Here is an 8,249-nt window from a genome sequence, read left to right on the forward strand (position 1 = left end):
GCTGGAGAGGGTGTGGAGAAAAAGGAACACTCTTACACTGTTGGTGGGAATGCAAACTGGTACAGCCACTATATAGAATAGTGTGAAGGTTCCTTTTGGGAGAATGGCATTAAAACATGTCTAATATCATATAAGAAATGAATTGCCAGTCCAGGTTCAATGCAGGATACAGGAAGCTTGGGGCTGATGCACTGGGATGACCCAGAGGGATGGTATGGGGTGGGATGTGGGAGCGGGGTTCAGGATGGGGAACACATGTAAACCCATGGCAGATGCATGTTGATGTATGGCAAAACCAATGCAATATTGTAATGTAAAAAAAAAATTAAAAAAATAATAATAAAATAAAAGTCATCACAATAAAAATAAAAACTTGAAATAGAATGCCATATGACCCAGCGATCCCACTGGTGGGCATATACACCTAGGAAACCAGAACTGAAAGAGACACATGTACCCCAGTGTTCATTGCAGCACTGTTTGTAATAGCTAGGACGTGGGAGCAACCCAGATCTCCATTGACGGATGAATAGATAAGGAAGCCGTGGTACATTTACACAATGGAATATTACTCAGCTATAAAAAGAAACACATTTGAGTCAGTTCTAATGAGATGGATGGACATGGAGCCTATTATACAGAGTGAAGTAAATCAGAAAGAGAAAGACAAATACCATATATTAACGCATATATATGAAATTTAGAAAGATGGTAGCAATGATCCTACATACAGGGCAGCAAAGAAGGCACAGATGTAAAGAACAGACTTTTGGACTCAGCAGGAGAAGGTGAGGGTGGGATGATTTGAGAGAATACCATTGAAACATGTACATTACCATACATAAAATAGATGACCAGTGCAAGTTCGATGCATGAAGCAGGGCACCCAAAGCTGATGCTCTGGGACAATCCAGCAGGATGAGGTGGGAAGGAGGTGGGGAGGGTCCAGGATTGGGGGGACACATGTATACCTGTGGCCAATTCATGTTGATGTGTGGCAAAAAGCATCACAGTATTGTAATTATTCTCCAGTCAAAATAAATAAATTTTTAAAACTTTATATAGTAAGTGCTGTAAGAAAAAAAAAAAAGCACATTAGGCAGGAAAATCTCTGTCCTAAGGAGGTGAAGTATTTGCTGACCTGAACAACAGACTGATTCCAAATAGGAAAAGGAGTACGTCAAGGCTGTATATTGTCACCCTGCTTATTTAACTTCCGTGCAGAGTACATCATGAGAAACGCTGGGCTGGAAGAAGCACAAGCTGGAATCAAGATTTCCAGGAGAAATATCAATAACCTCAGATATGCAGATGACACCATCCTTATGGCAGAAAGTGAAGAGGAACTAAAAAGCCTCTTGATGAAGGTGAAAGAGGAGAGTGAAAAAGTTGGCTTAAAGCTCAACATTCAGAAAATGAAGATCATGACAACTGGTCCCATCTCTTCATGGGAAACAGATGGGGAAACAGTGGAAACAGTGTCAGACTTTCTTTTTTGGGGCTCCAAAATCACTGCAGTTGGTGACTGCAGCCATGAAATTAAAAGACGCTTACTCCTTGGAAGAAAAGTTATGACCAAACTAGAGAGCATATTCAAAAGCAGAGACATTACTTTGCCAACAAAGGTCCGTCTAGTCAAGGCTATGGTTTTTCCTGTGGTCATGTATGGATGTGAGAGTTGGACTGTGAAGAAAGCTGAGCGCCAAATAATTGATGCTTTTGAACTGTGGTGTTGGAGAAGACCCTTGAGAGTCCCTTGGACTGCAAGGAGATCCAACCAGTTCATTCTGAAGGAGATCAGCCCTGGGATTTCTTTGGAAGGAATGATGCTAAAGCTGAAACTCCAGTACTTTGGCCACCTCATGCGAAGAGTTGACTCATTGGAAAAGACTCTGATGCTGGGAGGGATTGGGGGCAAGAGGAGAAGGGGACAACAGAGGATGAGATGGCTGGATGGCATCACTGACTCAATGGACGTGAGTCTGAGTGAACTCCGGGAGTTGGTGATGGACAAGGAGGCCTGGCATGCTGTGATTCATGGGGTCGCAAAGAGTCAGACACGACTGAGTGACTGAACTGAACTGAAAGGAGGTGAGTAAATAATAGGTTTAAATAACAGGGAAGAATATTCTAGGCAAAGGGAATAGCACTTCCAACACCGAGGCAGAGACAGTCTAGAGAAGATGTGAGGAACAGCAAAAGGGCGAGAGTTGGATGAGCAAAAGACTCAGTGGGAAGAAAACAGAAATGAAAGAAGTAACCAGGGAAATTCATGTGGGGTCCTGAAGGTCATGGTAAGGAGTTTCAATTCTGAGTATACTGGAAAGCCCTTGGAGGGTTTCACGCAAGGAACTGAAATAATATGACAAGCTATGAAAAGATATCTCTCTATGTAGAAAGTTCATCTTAGGAAAACAAGAGTTGAAGTAACAGACCATTATTTAAGGAAACAGACTCAGGAGGGGTAGGAGGCTCCATCTAGGGAGGCTGACATAGAGAAATGAGAAGCAGATAGTTTCAGGCCATATTTGAAAAGTGCAGATTTAAATATAGAGCATATGGGAAAGAGAGGATGTCTCCAGGGATCCAGAACTTCCAGGTGAATATTAGAATCTTTCGCCTCAATAGGGAAGGTTGGGGTTGGAGGATGGGAGGGTGGGAGGAAAGAGGGTTGGGGTATGGGAGACCTAGTATTTTCCTTCAAACTCACAATCTTTTACTAAATCCTAGATTTCAGGATTGAGATTATTTTTTAAGTTCATTTCTGTGTCTCTGGACAAACGGTGCTCTCAATATGAAGGAGTCAATCACCTTGGTTATGCTGTGAAATCCTCACTTTCTTAAAAAAAAAACAAAACTGATTTGACCCCAAGCAAATCTTATCTGAACACCAAATAAATCTTGGTTGTTACATAACTAAAATGAAGATTGGTGTGATAAACTAACTCACCCTATATATGCACATGCCTAAATAGAGACAGTTGAGCATAAAGCTCTGACAGGAAACGGCACGCAGATTGAAAAACTGGTTTTGCTGAGAAATACATCTGGCATGCGTCTGAAGACTGCAGTAGAGAAAAGCATGGGCCAAGTCAGCAAGTGTATAAACTGAAAGAAAAAATAGAAGGAAATATTTTGGTCAACTGTTTATCCAAACTAAAAATAATTCTCTGAATTCTAATACCTCAAGCTCACCTCTAATTTCCACAGTAACTAAACTCATTTCCTGTTTCATCCATAGGAGCAAACATTTCTTCAGCAGACATTTTAACAAAATATATAAACATTTTCACAAGGCTGGGACTAATACGACTTTCCTTTTTCCTTTCATGGATATTGAAAGTAGACTAAAAGCCACAGAGCTGTGAATAGTATAGGTCTAAATCTGAACATAAACTAGAATAAAGGGAGCCAGGCACAGCTTAATCATCATCATAGTACTTACTGGGTCTAAAATATATCTAGCACTTTAATATGACACCTTTTTCTCATTAACCCATTCAACAATTAATGTTCAAGAACCTACTATATTTCAGAACTGTATAAAAGTGCTAGGAATATACCAGTGAATAATACCATTTCAACTGTTACCCTTGTGTTTCTTCTAGTCTAATACTGATATGTAGTCAAACACTGATTATCTGAAGCAAGTTTCAGAACGAATGTGATCAGTCACTCCACTGCTCTTAAGACAAGGTTTCTCAAGTTCAGAGCTATTGACGCTGCTGCTGCTGCTGCTAAGTTGCTTCAGTCATGTCGGACTCTGTGCGACCCCATAGACGACAGCCCACCAGGCTCCCTCGTCCCTGGGATTCTCCAGGCAAGAACACTGGAGTGGGCTGCCATTTCCTCCCCCAATGCATGAAAGTGAAAAGTGAAAGTGACACGGGGCCTGCTAATTTTTGTTGGGAGGGAGTTGCAGGGGGGTGGCTCTCCCAGGCATTGCAGGCTGTGGTGTGTGTTAGTCGCTCAGTCAGGGCTGATTCTTTGCAACCCCATGGACTGTAGCCCTCCAGGCACCTCTGTCCATGGGATTCTCCAGGCAAGGATACTGGAGAGGGTTGCCATGCCCTCCTCCAGGGGATCTTTCTGACCCAGAGATTAAACGTGGGTTTCTTGCACTACAGGCAGATTCTTTACCGTCTAAGCCGTCAGGGAAGTATTGCAGGTTATTTAGCACCATTCTTGGTCTCTGCTTACTAGATAACAGTAGCACTTTCCCCCTAATAGTGGCAATCCAAAAAAATGTCTCCAGATATTGCCAAATGTCTCTCGGAGGAAATACTCATACCTGTTGGAGAACTGCAACAAGATCCTGGCTTTCTGGGAAGTGTCCCACTTGTTCTGTAAACTTGCATTTGCCAAATGATATTGCCTGGAGAAGAGACTGTGCTTAATGTAGAGGGGCCAGTCTGTCACACTGGGCTGAATGAAACCACAAAGGCAACAAGACCCCTCAGTCAACTTTTAAAATACAAAGGCAATGACTGTTTCTGATAACAAAAATACCAGCTTCTAAGATAGTCATTCATTTACTTAATAAAAAGCTATTAAATACATACCTGTCTATATGCCAGATTAAATTATAGATTTTAGGGAAAGTGAATAAAACAGATCAAAATCCCTGTCCTTATGGAGCGAGGGGAGACAAGTAAAATGTATATATGTGCGTGAGAAGGAAATAAGGGTTATGACTACAGATAAACACAAGGAAAGGGGATCAGTAGCATAGGGAAACTCAGTTTTAGATAAGGCAGTCATCTAAATTAAAGTCCAAAGGACATAAGGGAGAAAGTCATGCAAACATCTAATAAATGAATATCCCTGGCAGAATAAACTGTAAGTGCAAAGGCCCTGAGGTAAGAGCTTGCTTGGTGTGGGACTGGAATGCCATAAACTCGACTGAGTGGTGGAGATGAAGTTAGGAAGCTGGTAGAAGCCAGATTCTATCCAATCTTCAGGCCATTGTAGGGACTTTGACTCACACCATTGATGATTTTTAGTGATGTTTAACAAATGTTTTCAATTATCCTTCTAGGCACCCAAGGAAGATTATATTCCCTTGATTCTTTAAAGCCAGGTGTGGCCACGTGTGGTATTTTCTGTTGTTTGGCCCATGCCTGCACTTCTTTGCACGCAGGTGCATCCCCTGGCTTCTCTGTAGACGGACTATATGTCTCTACTTACTGGCTGTGGGTTTTGGTCACATGATTTGCTTTGGCCAATAGGATATAAGTAGATATGATGCAGGTGAGAACTTGTGATGGGCTTCACTTCTTGCTCTTCTGCCATCTCCATAAGAAAAACCTGTCCTACCTGCCCATCACCGTAGGAGGAGGATGGGAAACATATTCAACAGAGCTGTCCCAAATGAACTGTAACTTAAAGCAGGCCACCCAGACTAGCGAAGCCTGCAGCAGCTGACAGCATTTATTTATATCAGCCAGTCTGCATTTATGCCTTGTTTGGTACATGCCACTGCGATCTTGTAGCGATTTGTTACAAAGCAAGGCACCTTTTCTGGCCAAAGAAATGGGAGTGGAAGTAGAATGTGACATTTCTGGGTAGGAGTGGAATCCTTGAAAGCCACTGCCTATGTTCTCATTGCTGCAGAGATGATGAAGTGCATGTCAAGTCACAGCTTCAGTACCCTGAGTATTGCGCTGGTACCTTGAGTGACTGTGTTTAGCAGAGCACCTGTGACCCACACTAGATTTATACTGTAAGAAAGAAAGAAAAATCTGTGCTATTAGCTGTTTTTGTTTCAGTTTCTGATACTAAACTATAATCTAGCTTGGCTGATACATGAAGTCACTATAGGATTTTAAGGTGAGAAATGACATGTTTTGAGTTAGATGTAAACAATTCTGGCTATGTTAAGACTAGATTGAAGGGGTAGGGGCAGGACCAGGAGACAAATTTGGAGGTGGTAGTTGTTGTCCTATAGTTGCTCAGTAATGTTGCATTCTTTGCAGCCCCATTGACTGTAGCATCCCAGGTCTCCCTGTCCCGCAACATCTCCTGGAGCTTGCTCAAACTCATGTCCTTTGAGTCCGTGATGCCATCCAACCATCTCATCCTCTGTCCTCCACTTCTCCTTCTTCTTTCAATCTTTCCCAGCATCAAGGTTTTTTCCAATGAGACAGCTCTTCACATCAGGTGGCCAAAGCACTGGAGCTTCAGCTTCAGCATCAGTCCTTCCAATGATTATTCAGGGTTGATTTCCTTTAGGATGGACTGGTTTGATCTCCTTGCAGTCCAAGGGACTCTCAAGAGTCTTCTCCAACATCACAGTTCAAAAGCATCAATTCTTCAGCGCTCAGCCTTCTTTATGGCCCAACTCTCACATCCATACATGACTACTGGAAAAACCATAGCTTTGACTATATGGACCTTTGTTGGCAAAGTAATGTCTCTGCTTTTTAATATGCTGTCTAGGTTGATCATAGCTTTTCTTCCAAAGAGCAAGTGTCTTTTAATTTCATGGCTGCAGTCACCATCTGCAGTGATTTGGGGGCCCAGAAATTAGAGTCTGTCACTGTTTCCATTATTTCCCAATCTATTTGCCACGAAGCAATCAGACCAGATGCCATGATCTTCATTTTCTGAATGCTGAGTTTTACACCAACTTTTTCACTCTCTTCTTTCACTTTTATCAAGAGGCTCTTTAGATACTCTGCTTTCTGCTATAAAGGTTATTGGTTATTGAGATTTCTCCCAGCAATCTTGATTCCAGCTTGTGTTTCATCCAGCCTGGCATTTTACATGATGTATTCTGCATATAAGTTAATTAAGAAGCGTGACAATATACAGCCTTTATGTACTCCTTTCCCAATTTGAAACCAAGTGATTCAGTTTTGCAGGTGGTTAATGCAACAATTTTAATTTAATGAAATTAAATTTCATTTAGTTAATTTCATGAAATTTAATGAAATAATTTAATGAAATTAAAAGATGCTTACTCCTTGGAAGTAAAGCAATGACAAGCTAAGATCTCATCAGTGCTTCAACTTTAAGGATGCATTGAAATCACTTGCAACAATTCATATACTGAGTGCTGGACCCCATCCTCAGAGTTTCTGATTTTTATCTGATTCTTGGGTGAGATAAGTATTTGCATTTTCCCATTCCTAGGAGATGCTCGTGCTGCTGGTCTGGGAACCACACTTGGAGAACCACTAGGTTAGATTAGGTATTCCTCTGATTTCTTCCCTGAAAGATTTCATCAGTCTTGGCAACCCTCAACATAAGGTTCCTCCCCACATAGCCTGTACTACATGATTTTATTATCTCTGAAGTTGTAATAATTATTTTTTTTTCCTGCCTTCAACTTTTCAAAGATCTATAACGGCTCCATTTTTGATGGCCTCAAGTTTCTATTCTTTCCTGTACCCTACTCAGATCTTGGTAATTAGTCTCTTTGCAAATACACCCTCCTTGAATTATCCTAAAATGAGTGAGTCACCAGTATCACTGATATAGGGTCATGGAGATGAATGAATAGTACTTTTAAAAGGCACATGTGAAAAAATAAAGATTAAAAAAAAATAAAAGGCACATGTGATCAACTGAGTCAAATAATGCAAAATAGACAAACAGGAGAAAGATTTAGAAATGACCATTGCATTCAGCATTTGGAGGTCGTTATGGAATGTTGTCCTGGGAAATCCCATGGACAGAGGAGCCTCGGGGGCTACAGTACATGGGATCACAAAGAGTAGGACTCAACTGAACGACTAAACAACAATAGAGTGTTGTAGACAAAGGCTGATTGGGGTGCATTTGAGAAAGAGTGGTGGAGGTATATATTGCAAATTAAGCCAGTTCTCATAAAGATCCTAACTAACATTGAAGACAATGACTGTGAGGCCCTGTGTCATCCATGTTTGAATTTGCTAAGCATTGAATCAGTTGCTCAGATATCCATGAGGTGCCCTATACTCCTCTTCTCCTTAAATCAAATCAATTAGCCGTGGTTATTCTATAAATCAGTCTTCCCTTGTGGCTCGGATGGTAAAAAATCTACCTGCAATGAGGGACACCCAGGGGCTCGATCCCTGGGTTGGGAAGATCCCCTGAAGAAGGGAAAGGCTACCCACTCCAGTATTCTCACCTGGAGAATTCCATGTACTGTTTAGTCCAATGGGTCACAAAGAGTTGGACATGACTGAGCGACTTTCACATGACATCACATGACATCCTATAAATCAGGGCTTCCCAGGTGCTGCTAGTGGTAAAAAAGCCACATG

The 8,249-nt window shown here is 41.5% G+C and overlaps 1 long non-coding RNA gene across 1 annotated transcript; it reads right to left on the reverse strand.

Moving 5' to 3' along the window:
• Positions 1-3,063: 3,063 nt before the first annotated feature.
• LOC129628013 (uncharacterized) lies at positions 3,064-6,545 on the reverse strand. Its single transcript, XR_008702688.1, has 3 exons — positions 4,563-6,545; positions 4,292-4,425; positions 3,064-3,108 (listed from the first exon to the last, which is right to left on the reverse strand). It is a non-coding gene; the product is annotated as an uncharacterized LOC129628013 (long non-coding RNA).
• Positions 6,546-8,249: the final 1,704 nt, after the last annotated feature.

This window comes from Bubalus kerabau, chromosome 15 (assembly GCF_029407905.1).
Source record: "Bubalus kerabau isolate K-KA32 ecotype Philippines breed swamp buffalo chromosome 15, PCC_UOA_SB_1v2, whole genome shotgun sequence".
NCBI classification, from domain to species: Eukaryota; Metazoa; Chordata; class Mammalia; order Artiodactyla; family Bovidae; genus Bubalus; species Bubalus kerabau.